General features: G+C 37.3%; 1 protein-coding gene across 6 annotated transcripts in view; it reads left to right on the plus strand.

Annotated features, from left to right (window-relative positions):
- The first annotated feature begins 10,402 nt into the window (after positions 1-10,402).
- The window catches only part of dmxl1 (Dmx like 1), a 69,916-nt gene continuing 67,057 nt past the window's right edge, over positions 10,403-13,261 (plus strand). For 5 of the 6 annotated variants that reach the window (XM_032579575.1, XM_032579578.1, XM_032579577.1 and 2 more), the window contains exon 1: positions 10,403-10,755. The gene's annotated coding sequence lies outside the window, so the exon portion shown is untranslated. The remainder of the gene's footprint in view (positions 10,756-13,261) is intronic. The other variant, XM_032579576.1, reaches the window with a different exon arrangement.

Consider the following 13,261-nt stretch of genomic DNA (forward strand, 5'->3'; position numbering starts at 1 on the left):
CACAAATGGAAGCCATGCTGCTGATGATGCTTAAAAGCGAGGTTGTTGACGTCAGCGGCAAATGGAGCAGAGAGGTCGGGAACCACCATGGGCTGATCGCTGGTACTGGAAACCTTACAGATTTCTTCTAGTTTGAAATTTTTATTACACTTAAATGATCCAGATCATCAAACTAATTGTAATATCAGACAAAGATAACCCAAAGAAAAAGAGAATTCAATTTTATTAATGGGGAAAAAACAATATAAACCATCCTGGTCCTTTGTCAAAAAGTAATTCTCTCCTCTTAAATTATAAATTATCTGCAAATAACCACATTTTTTTGACAAATTTGGTTTAATTTTATTATCCACTTCCAGGCCTGGTTACTTCCTGACCTGTACGATTAAGAAATCGCTGAATCTTTCTGACAACATAAAGTAGTCCTAGAAGATCTCAAAAAATACTCTAACACAAAGAGTTCAATAACAGATATTTTCAATTGATGATCATAGCAGATTTTTTTTTTAAAAACAGAAGAAATACACAAGATGTAAAAACTTTTTACAGCCCTGTTGATATTTTGGTGATTTTTTATTATTTTTGTGTAGATGACGAAAAGACAATCATCTGTGAAAATCTAATGTGGAAAATCTAAGGGCTGATCAGACAAGCAAGTGAACGCTCTTTACTTAATAGTTAACACATAACTAAACATGTTGGTGTGAAATGGTCTAAGTTGTAAATGTATGTTTCACATATTTTAAATGTATTTTAGCTACTTAATCCACTATATCTGGGTATTGGGTGGGCATAGTGCATAGTGAAGTTTGCAGCTTGAAGGCAGAAAACCAACAGAGGTGTCCAAAACTTTCCAGGTGGAACAAAGTCATCTTTTGTCAGATTAAAGATAATCATGTTGACAAACTTTTTTATTGTTGTTCCTGAAGGCAGAGTTATCACAATCAAACCCAGATCTAAACAAGAAAAACTGCAGATTAAAACTGCATGAACAAATCCTTTTTCCTGGCAGTTTGAGTTCAGCTTCCAATGGGACTGATTATTTCTCTTAATGCCATACAAATACTCTTATCCCATCATAAAAAGAGGATCAAGAATGCATCCTTGGTCCTTTCTGCTAAATTGTAGGGAATTTAGAAGAGATGGAGATAAAAGCAATTATCCTAACACAAAAAGTTTCATCTAAATAGTGGAAATAATAGCACAAGTGGTTCACAGTCGCCAATCCATTCCTCAACAATCCCTATGCATGTACATCCAAGAAGAAATAAAGTTAAGTGTAGACAAATTTCCCACATGCCTTATAGACAAAAAGGTAACTTGAAAACAAGCATAAACTTGTACAGAACCTGAGGTTAAAGGTCAGATTTTATCAGCAAGGGTTGCAACAAAACAGCATGTTTATACGCTTTTCTAACCACGGCATTTACAATGAAGGAACAATGAAATTATACATTTTGATTGATGTTTTTGCCAGTTGCAGAATTTCATGCTCCTTTGTCTTTTGAATTAATACACTAATTTGACTGTCAAAATATATATTAGACTCATTACAGCATTAAATAACTCTCACTTCCCTCTTATTGATTGGACAAAAAAACTATGATCTGACTTGTGTGTTGGGGATTGTTGTTTAACAATCAAGATTGTATCTAATTTATCTTTTACACGAAGCATAACTGACCTTTGTCTCCTTGCTCTGCATCCATGAGTAAGCAGGCTATTTGTGTGCAGTACATTGTACTTTGTTGGACCTATGGATGCATATCAGGTGTTGAGCTAAATTGATTTTATGAGGAAACGATGCCGACTTGCACAGAAACGCTCTTGAATACTACAGCAGGATGGAGAGTAGATACAGATTCACATCTCATTTTGTTCCCTTGCTCATTTTAGTGCTTTTCCCCTTTTAGCCCTTGAACTTTTCCACATTTTAGTTCGTTTCAACCATAAACATCAGTGAATTTTATGTTGTCAATCATCATAAAGTAGAGTATTACCATAAAGTGGAAAGAAAGGATGAATGGTTTTGAGATGAATGCAGCCCCTCATAGGCAATTGTAGAACAACCTTTTGCTGCCATTATAGCTGTATTGCAAAAAGATTGGACTTTGACTGGGCCATTGTAACACACAAATATGCTATGCTATTTTTCCAGGATTGACCTTCATATAACTCCATTCTACTTCAAAAGCTCCTCCCCACCATGATGTTACCATCTATACAGATGGAAATCTGGTGTTCAGGGTGATGTACAATATTATTTTTCTACCACATATTCTGCTTCTGCATGTTTCCTGTGTCCCCTACATAGATAAAACAGGGCTTCTAATGATTTGCTTTTAACAAAGTCTTTCTTCCTGCCATGTTTACCTAAAGGTCAGAACTGTAAAATATATGACTGATAGTTCTTCTGTAGTTAAATTTTCCCATTGGATCTCTCTGATGGCAACTGATGGCAGCACTGGATTTTTTTTAGAAGTATCAGAGAAAAGGAGGCTGATCCCCAGTCGTTAAAGTATGTGTGCGTTACCTGAAGAAATAAGGATGAAATTCACTTTTACGAACACTTTTACAGGGCTTTGCAGATGGAAATCCAGATCCGGGTCTTGTTTTTCTCTCTGAGTCCCAGTTTGAACTTCACCTGCAGTAACATCAGATTTAATGACGTGTTGACACAGCCCCTACTGAATAAGTCATCAAACCTCAGCTAACACACCCCTAGGACTCATCTATTTTTCAGTTCAGTGGATTTCTTTCTTTCCTTTTCTCACCGCTTGCATTTCAGAGCCATTCGATTTCTGTGTTTAAACAGCAGATCATTAGAAACTCATCTGGTATTATTGCATCTAGAATCCCTCTTATTTACAGTGCAGCCATGACGGATTGTTTCTATTGAATCTTGACTGTTTGTGGCTGGTTAGGGTAAAGTGGCATGGATCCATGTAACAGTAGGCGGGAGAAGAATTGAAACTGGACTTTGCCTTGAAAAACCACAGGATCTGCATTTCCAGCGGAGATCGCTAACTGCTGGTTGACTCCTTTAACTGACAATCAAAACAGTTTGCTTTGTGTCCTTCAGCTACTTTATACACTAGGTGTTGCTAGTTTATCTGCTGCAGCACGTTGAAATGCAAAATATTTCATTTTTTACAGCGTCACCTGAGAATTAATGTCATCATGATCAAACCCTCTGAGTTCCTCCACAGACAGGCTTTAGCTTTGAACTGCTAAATGACTGATGGCTGAGATGAAAGAAAATGTAGGCCATCGTGGGTGAGGGTCGGCAGAGCTGCATAAATCAGACAGAGATAATAACCAGATATCGTGGAGGATAATGGTCTAACCGGGACCATTACAGGTAAATGCTACAGTTATAACTCCTCACTCTGCCGCAGAGCCACTAAATACTGGATTGCTCATTTTACTGCTAACAGATATTTTGACGTTGGGTTCTTGTGGTTTTAAAAATGAGGTGATTCCTGATTCAAGGTCAGATAGAGTGATGTGTATTCACCAAATAGGAGTTACAGATCCAGTAACCAGGTAAATTATATCTCACATAAGCTACGCTGACATAAAGAGGATCTTTAGTGCCAAAAATAGCTCTAAGCTATTTGTATAGACATGAAAACAGAATTTGAACACACATGAGTCCAGCTTACCAAGACAGGAGATAAGAAATAAACATCCAGCTGCAAATATTTCTCATTGACAAGCCTTTCACACTGAATATAATTTGTTGTCAGATATTGTTTTAGAGATTTTTGTCTTAATCATGTAAAAATATTCTCATCTTCTCATTAAGCAAATTCACTTAATGAGAAGTGAATTTGCTTAATGTTTTGTGTTAAATAAAGAATGAAGCCAAAGCCTAAAAACAGAGCTGAGCTGCAAAAATTAAGAACATCCCAAATGCATGTAAACCAATGCATCTTACTTAAGGTGGAGGCAGTTAACAGTTGCACTGCTTCAAGGAAAATTATAAAATATAAAGGTTTAAGAACTTTGAGACCTTTTAATGGAGTAGGTTTTTAATTTGTTTCGCAACTTTTTATTTATGAATTGTTTGCAACCTTTGCCTGTAGTGTTTCTATGTTTAGATTTGTATCTTTATTAGTCTTTATTAGTTATTTATCAAAAAATTCTATTAATCAAATTGGCATTGATAGAGGTAGTAATCTTTTCCATGGAATGTCCTGGTAAAGTATTTTTACATTTATTTGTTTCTTTACTGGCCAAGTGTGTTTTTGTTTAACCACGCATATTTCCTTAGTAAGCTATGAGTTTTTATTTGACAATCTACTTGGTTTTTTTTCTTACAGAAAATACCTTTGACTTTGTGCGTCTGTGTTTAAGTGTTGCTTTCACAGTGGGCTAGTTTACTGTTTTTGAGAAAAATGGAAGAAAATGTTTCACTTTAAACTTGAGTGACACAGTTCCTGAATTAAAATTCTTTTCCTGCACTCATTTCTACCCAAACCCATCATGCTATGACATTACATGACTGTGAATTGTGAAAAATTAATCTTTAACATAACATCTATATTGCATTATCATTTGCCCCAGTTTTTGGCAGTATTCCTGACACACATTTCACTGTGATGGGCTGTCTTTCTATCCTTTCTGAAACTCACTAAAACTAAGTTCTTCTCTGAGAGAAATATGGGTTCAGTCTCTGTAGCCTTTTTGTGAAATTACAGCCTCCATTGCATATCAGATGCAATCTGTAGATCTGCTGCAGACTCAAGAGAAACTCACAGCACAGGGAGCCTTAATGGTTTCTCTGTATATGTGAAAGGAAATTGAGACTCTTGTCGGGCTATCAAAGAGCAAAGAGACACAAATAAAAGGCTGTGACAAGAGGAGAATTGAGGGGACAGATGGAGTGGGAAAAAGATGTGAAAATCATAGGGCCAGTTTCAGAAAAGAAGAGAAAAGGGTGGTGAGGGTAATAAAGAACAGAGTAGAGGGTGAGGAGACAGAGGAGAAACTTCTGCTATCAGCATGGAGATGATGGCAGGTGATGGAAAGATAATGAAAGAGGGAGGAGCTCATCTAACCCTTCCTGACCTCCTGGATCCAGCTGCTGGGAATAGCTGAAGGAAGCAGGAGCAGCGGGAGAACCCAACGTGATGGGATATCCTGCTGCCCTGGATCCTAACCCGTCTTCCTCTGACTGCTAATGTCTGTTCCCATCGTTTCACAGCCACCTCTGCAGGATGACTGCACTGGCAAACACACACTCACAAACACCTCTTGAGATGACGCACACACACACGCATCCAGATGGAGGACCACACTATGATGTACGCAGCCATTCGCACATGCTGACAGCCAGGAAAAAAAACTCACTCACACAAACACACCTCCACTTGACTCAATATTCACAGCCAAGGACACTTTCGCTCAGGTCACTGCATTACGCAGGCCTCAATGACAGTGTTGAAACTGTAGAATGGAGGACATGAGCAGGACACAGACAGTCTGCCAAGGATGGCAAGAGGAAAAACAATATTAGCGTGATGTGCAGAAATGTTTGCTTTGGTGAGCGCAAAGAGAGCCTGGGATCTCTTTCAGTGCTCACTTTCAATCAAACATCCAAATAAGAGCTTATCGTTTAAAGTAGATTTAAAGCCTGTGTATAATTGACTAGAGAGCCTAATAAATACCACTTTTTAATGACTTTTTCCAAATGCTAAAGAACTTCAAAAGTTCTTTAGCATTTATTTGTTATTACAACAATAGTCGATTACCCTTGTCTATGTCCTGCCAGACAAAGTTCAGCAACTTGCGGCAAGCTTCACAAACACCCCTTCCTCCAACAACTCCTATCCATCACCCACAAAACATCAAAGCAGGAGCCAGAGAGAAACTTCAAGCCATTTTTGGAATTGCCCTCCTACCTCCATATCCAGTAATTACAGCTTATACGGGACATCAGCATTATAACTCGCCTAACCACTGTGTAATAATACCACAAAGTACTTCAAAGAGGCAACACTCATTTCTGGGGAAAAATAAAAACTCATGGATTATGCATGAGGGAGGATTGATTCAGCCTTCCAGAGCAGCTGCAAGCTCAACTGGACTGAGACCCTGAAAAAAACTTGATAATAGAGATTTATGCTGGTGTAATTTCAGTGTTGGGCATGAAAGGGTCCAGTAGTGAGAGCTGTTTTCACTAGACTGTGTTTTCGCATTAAAAATGTGGAGCCCATTTCTCATGCCACAATAGGATTATGCAGCAGCCAAGAGTGAATTTAGATTGTGAGGTTAAATTTTGGAGCTTCAACAGTTTGGGGAGAAAAACCAGACAAGAACCAGAAATGCATGTTTCATATATTTCAATACTGCCCTCTTGTGTTTATTTTACGCATATTTCAACCAACTAGATTTAAACTTACCATGTTCAGGATCAGGTGGCTATTAAAAAAACAACAGCCACTGTATAAAATAAAATAAAAACCTCTGCAGCCACGTACTAGTAAATTGCACTTGCTTAACTCATCATTTATTGACCAAACCATGTAAATAAGATTTTTTTTTACAGATTGCACATCAGGAGACTGGCAATAATTTTAAAAGAAAAGAAAAAACTACAGTAAAGGCCTATGGGAAGCAATTCTTACTACCCATAAAATTGGGAAGGGTTATAAGGTCATTTCCAAACAACTTAGAGTACACATTTATACAAAAAAGTGTTTGTTCACTTTGAAGAAAAATAGCTGTTAAGCCCACTGCCAATCTTCTCATTGGTGGGCATACCAGAAAATTCACCCCAAGGTCAAACACACAGAGTAATTGCTAAGACACCAGGAAACATTTAAAATTTAAGACTCTCCAGGTCTCAGTGTGTTAAACATTAAAGTTCAAAACAAGCATTGGTAGAAAATATTTTCTCTAAAATAAAATGGCAACAAAATAATCCACAAGATATTTGGTATAACTTCGACAATGCATAGAGCTATATCTATCAAAGTAAACTGAAATATAAGCTGCATGTTGATTAAGGCATAATGAGGTGTTCAAATAAATGCTTCATCTCCTATTTAAATGGCTTCTTCACTTGTTTTATTACATGGGTTAGAAGTATCATGCCTATAAATTGTAGCCACAACAATCACACTAAGAGGGTTGTGAAGGTCACTAATGGGGCCATTAAGACCACATCCATCATTTGCCCTGTCTTCCCTGTTCAAAATTGTCACATTGCTGTCTTCGACAAAGTGTTTCTTGTCCTTGAGATGTAGATGAGCTGCCTTTTGTTGTAAAGGGTCATTCTTCTGCATAGCTGCTATTTTCTTTATCCATTGTAGAGGTCTAAATATTTCTCACTGCACTAGTATCCATATACTGCATCACTGAGCTTGTGTTTGGGTGACCAGACCCCTCAAACACAAGCTGATGCCATGTCCAGGATGTCTGAGAATCATCACTGATCTATCATTTGGACTTTTTGCAATAATAGCGCCTTGAAGTTGTTGAGTTGATTATGAACTTTTCTTTGTACCAAAGTACACTCTTGTGAAAAAGAGGAACACCCCAGACAAGTGACAGAAAAATCTGTAAAAGAAGGTTGAACTTTTTAACACATGCAAAACATACAGATCTATCTAAACGCACCGTTCCCATTGACAAACATGGAAGTGGGGATGCTCAAATTTTATCGGAATATGGAATGGGCTAGATACAACAATAAAGGAAGAAAAGCCGTTTTAGGTTGTAAAAGACTTTAGACTTGGGCTAAGGTTCAGTTTCCAGCAGGACAACAGTAGTAAACATACAGACAGAGTTATAATGGAATGGTAGCGGAATGAAAGACCTAAGTTGAAAATGAATGTTCACAGATGCTTCCCATTCAGTTTGACTGAACTTGAGCTGTCTTGCAAAGAAAAAATGAAAACTTTTGTCCAAAGGCTAGACTTTCCTTAGCCATCATTGCATGTAATTAACCTTAATAAAAATAAGTTAGATGATTTTTCTTTCCTTTAAATGTGCTGAAGGTAATCTAACATATACATGTAAATCGATCTAAATTGAGTTAGTTCTCTTTGCTTGTGTGTCAGTCCTTAAAGAATGCATGCTGTCAAAAGACTCCCAGTTACAAAAACATAGCAGTGCATAAAAAAGTGACATCTGTCAATGCTGTTCCTTCGACAGATGCCTCGTCTGTTTTCTCTGTGAATGTCATTTAAAGTCAAATCCACTGAAAGAGAGCGGAGTAGGTGAAAATCGATAGTGTGACATTACTACATCAAGATGGATGGTGTGTGTGCGTGCGTGTGTATGCATGTGTGCAAGTCTTTTAGGGAAGTGCAAATCATGTCTGTTTTTACACGCCTAGCTCCCCTATGCTATAAGTAATTGGCAATGTTATACTAAACATGATCAATATCATGAGGCAGCGTGACATTTAGCACAGTTAGGCAGGGAAGGAACATGTTTAGCCATGTTGTGTGACCTACTTTCTTCCTGGGAAGTCAACATTTTCATCATCACTGCATGTCACCAGCCTTCCACCATGTCACCAACATGTCAGCGATTTTAATTAGTCATGAAGAGTGTCTGTTCCATTTATGTGTTCATGATTTAATTCAGCTTGACGCCTACAACTCCTCATTTTATTCCACATGTAAAGAGGTTTCCACAATAAATTGGAGAGTAGCAGTGGGTCTAAAAAAGAGTGTTTTAGAGACATCTTCCTGCAAATGGACAACTATTACCATGTTGTTTCTGACCAATGCAGGATTGTTATTGTTAAGCAGAAATGTATGCATAATTTAGTATATAATGACTTTTGTTCTGTTAGAATAATTTTAACTGGTAAATGTAATCTAAAATTTAATGTACTAAGCTACAGTGACACCTCGTGGTAGTTTGTGATGACTGCAAGATCATTAAAAGCCAATTAAATCTTAATCTCATCTCAGATAAAAGGGAGGTCCAAACTATACACTTAAACTCACATTTATGGATTAATATAATCTGCAATGATCCAGCAAAATAAAGGATAGTTGTTGACCTTCTACTGTATCTTGACTGTGAACATATTTATCCAAGTAATAACTTGGAAACAAATAACCAGGATAACTAGAAAAACTACAAAAAAACGAGTTTATCAAGAAACACTATGAAACAACCCATGAAATGTTTACTCATTTCATGGGTAAATGAAATGAGTAAACATTTCTCATTGGTTTACTCATGAGAGCTCTTCTTGCTCACCCGTCTCCCTCTCGCTTTCAGCTACTGAACTGATAGATAAATTTAGCAATAAAGTTCTTGCTATTAATACCATTGCTCCCACTAAGAAGAAACTGATCACTGTTAAAAAAAACCCTACATGGAGGAAAATAGTGGAAAATTACAGGTTCATTGTGACATCTATAAAAAAAAGACTCAGCATATGTAGCACAGAGCTGATGTTTTTGACAAAAACAACAATAATGCACAGACTTTGTTCTCTACTGTTAAGAAGCAAACAGTTCCCCCTTAATCAGTGGACCCTGAATTTCTGTACAATCATGTTTTTCTCTGTACTGACAAAATCCAGAAAATTAGACGCTCAGTCACTGTTTCAATGCCAGATGCACTAGATGTGTTGCCTCTGTGTCCACAGACAGAAATCATGACACAGTTTTATCATTGTAACAAACGAGGACCTGGATGATTTCATGCATCACTTCAATTCCAATACGTACAGCCTTGACACTCTGGAAACAGAGTGCAGGTTTTGCACATTGTAAATATGTCACTGCTTTAAGGTATCTTTCCTCAGTGCCTACAAACAGCTGTGATTAAGCCATTTTTAAAAAGAAATAGTAGGCAGGTCTCTTACGAACAGCTATAGGTCTGTAAACCTCTTTCTTAGTAATATAATAGAAAAATAGTTCCCGAAGGTTAAATGTTGGGGCCCATGTTTTGAACTTGCTCAAAATGTGTGCATAAAAATGTATTACTGTAACTGTGCAGATAACATAACCATCTTGCCAGGAGACTAATCCAGACATTTGTTAAATGAGTCAATTAAATTAAGGATTGGGTGTGCCATCATTTTCTTCAGTTAAATGAAGATAAAACAGAAGTAGTAGTGCTTTGGGCTACGTAGGAAGATTAAGTAGTTTGTTCTCAGCTTCCAGCAATAAAGGTAAAAATCAATAGTCAATCTACACTATTAAAGCCAGAATTTAATGCAAATGAGGGAAAAAATCTGAATTTTCTCCTTTTTTCCAGTGCTCCTACTCCTCTTCCGTAGGATTTGAGCTATATTAATAGATCACATGAAATTTCAAATAAAATTCAAGGCAGTTTAGCTGGAAATTCAGCGTGTCCTGAATCGTCTTTTTTCCCAATGCAATATCGCAACTACAAGGCCCATGATGCATTGCGGCGACTCAGCCGTTATCATGACACATCTTCAACCTAAGGAAAAGCTTCCTCTCTGTATGAGCGTTTTATTTGTTAACCTTGGAGTAAGGGTGACCCCGTTTGTCGCTGTTTGAGAAGTAAGCAGCTCCTTGTCTTGTCAGGCAGATAGTGTCTACCAATTAATTTGTGTCATAAGTTGTCTGGAGCTTCCTTAGACACGCTGGAGCTCGCTGAGAGAGAAAGCTTTACGAGCTAGTCGCAGCTAGCGCAGCTAAGTGAGGAGACCCGTAACGTCGGGGTGCTACATTCACCAAAAACAGCCGCTGACAGAAAGAAATGCTGACTTCACATCTATGGCGTTATGACAGAGAGTAAGAACAAAAGGTTCGTAGCGATTTTTTCATTATGTCCGGATCTCACTGTGTCTTTAAAACAGTAGGCAATGAGCTAAACTTGACAGCTAAGTTAGCGTCATGTTATAACTGAGTGAAAATGACAACATGGTTATATGTTTGCTTTAAAGCAGGGAGATATTTTTGCATATTTTTTGTTCGTTTTTAAATGAAGACTGGTGACACTGTTGTGTATGGCGTTAGTTGTTCTGTTTAATGAGTTAGCTTGTGAAACGTTATCACGTGAGATAGCACAACACAGGAAGCCTTTAGTCAACTCGTTTCATTATCACTGCTGCATTTTATCAAATGTGTCCTTGCTTACAGAGCTGCTCATTGCATAAGTACAAATAAATAAATACTTATCTTTTTTTGTACAGTTAAAGTGGCACTTCTGTTATAAGTGACCTCAATTCGTGCTAGCAAATTAACATGATTTCTGTACTCGGTATTCTGATATGTGTCAGTGTTTCTAGAAAGCTTGCAAAGGGTTTTCTAACCCAAAGTGGTAAACAGGCTGTATCCTGACGTGGCATGGTCAGCTTATTGGCTCTTTTATACCTGCATGGTAGGTGTTTTTTTTTTTTTTTTTTTTTCTCGACCCAGTATACTCTTGTTGCACTGGACTTTGTCTCTGCAGCACACAGTAGACTGAATATTAATGATTGAAGTCCAATCTGTTTTATTACTTCATTATCAGTTAATAAGTTGACCTATATTTGCTTTAGTAATTTACTGCCTCCCTATGTAGTCTAAATATGCAAACCTCTTGACAAGCTATTATCCATAAAACACTTGATTTTAGGTTGAACCTGTCGAAGAGCATTCATATACCATTTTCACATTTTTTAGCCTTGGTTATTCGTAATCCATTAACAGAGGTGGGTATTTAGTAGTTAGAAAGCCTTGGGCACATTTTAAGACACAGGTGTCAAACTCCAGTCCTGGAGGGCCACTGCCCTGCAACCTTTAGATGTGCCTCTGCTGCACCACACCTGACTAGAATAATTAGGTCATTAGCAAGGCTCTGGAGAACTTATCTACACAAGAAGGAGGTAATTAAGCCATTTAATTCAAGTGTTTTGTACCTGTGGCACATCTAAAAACTGCAAGACAGTGGCCCTTGAGGACTGGAGTTTGACACCCCTGTTTTAAGAGGTTGACTGAGTTTTTAACATGTTTGTTTTTCTTTTCTTTTTATGTCATTTGATTATGCATGTTGTGAAACTTGGTTTATTTTAAAGTGCTTTAAACGTGGTATGTTCAGGTAGTGTATGAAACACTAAAAATAATTAGAAGCAGGTGAGATCAGCATCCTGCTATGGGGATTCTGCCACCATGGAAGCTGGTTAAGTTAAAAGAAAGATGGATGGAGCTAAATATAGGAGAATCCTTGAAGAAATCTTGTTAGAAACTCTAAAAGACTTGAGATTTAGATTAAATTTGATCTTTTAATCCTATAAATCTACAACCAGAGCAACAATGGTTATAGCGCACAATTTAGATCAAATCATATTCACCTGTAAAATTACCAAGTCAAAGTGCCAATTAAGAATCTTTGGTAAGCATAGAAAATTGCTTGTTCAGACACCCTGTCATTCTCACCTGGAGCTGCTTTGGAGAGAAGAAAATGCTAATATTTCTGACTCTTGAGGTGAAAAGATGGTAAAGACAAAATACTTGCAGCAGAAATTATTTCTGCAAAGCCTTGACTCTAGGGCTGAATGCAAATGCACCACACATCTTGTTATCCCCCTTCACAATTAAGAGCTATACTTTGTTGGACTATATTACATAAATACACTACAAGTTGCAGCTGTGATGTAAAAAAACCCAGAAAAGTTAAAGTGCTATGAGTGCTTTTGAAGGGACTGTATGTACTGAAGCCTGTTCTGATGACTACGAATTGTTCTCTTCTCTGTGTAACTTATCTCTTGCACATCATCAGCTATGTGCTGATGATGTCTTGTAAGCACAAATGATAGTCCTATCACCATCCCCTTGTTCAATCACCTTCTAAAGATCTATGAAAGCTCTTCTTTAGTTTCGCCCCTCCAGCTTTGGTCAATCAGGTTTATATGCAGGCCCACCACTTTCTGACTAATCAAGCTGGGTGCATACTTTAAGCAAAATAGCCCTTGATCATAACCTCTAACAGCATTGCATGTGTCAGAGATATGCATTTGAATTAATGGGATAAAATGGGAAGCTTTGATGCTACTGTTCAGCTGTGTGATTACTTGAAAGTTTTCTTCTCTTTATTTTTAGAGGTAAAAATTGTTTCAGGAAAAATTAACCTGTACAAAAGAGTAAATCTTTAACAGATGTAGATAAATTGTAAGTTCAAGAGTGTCTTTAATTTTTTTTGTAATTAATTGCTTTGCAGCTCATATTTTGTCTAGTCTGTATAATAGTGTTGATAAAAATGTTAGGAAATCATTATGTGTGATAAATTTTTATTCATATGTCTATGTAAACCAGATTGTTGTTGAACGTAT

Source organism: Xiphophorus hellerii, chromosome 12 (genome assembly GCF_003331165.1).
Source record: "Xiphophorus hellerii strain 12219 chromosome 12, Xiphophorus_hellerii-4.1, whole genome shotgun sequence".
NCBI lineage: Eukaryota > Metazoa > Chordata > Actinopteri > Cyprinodontiformes > Poeciliidae > Xiphophorus > Xiphophorus hellerii.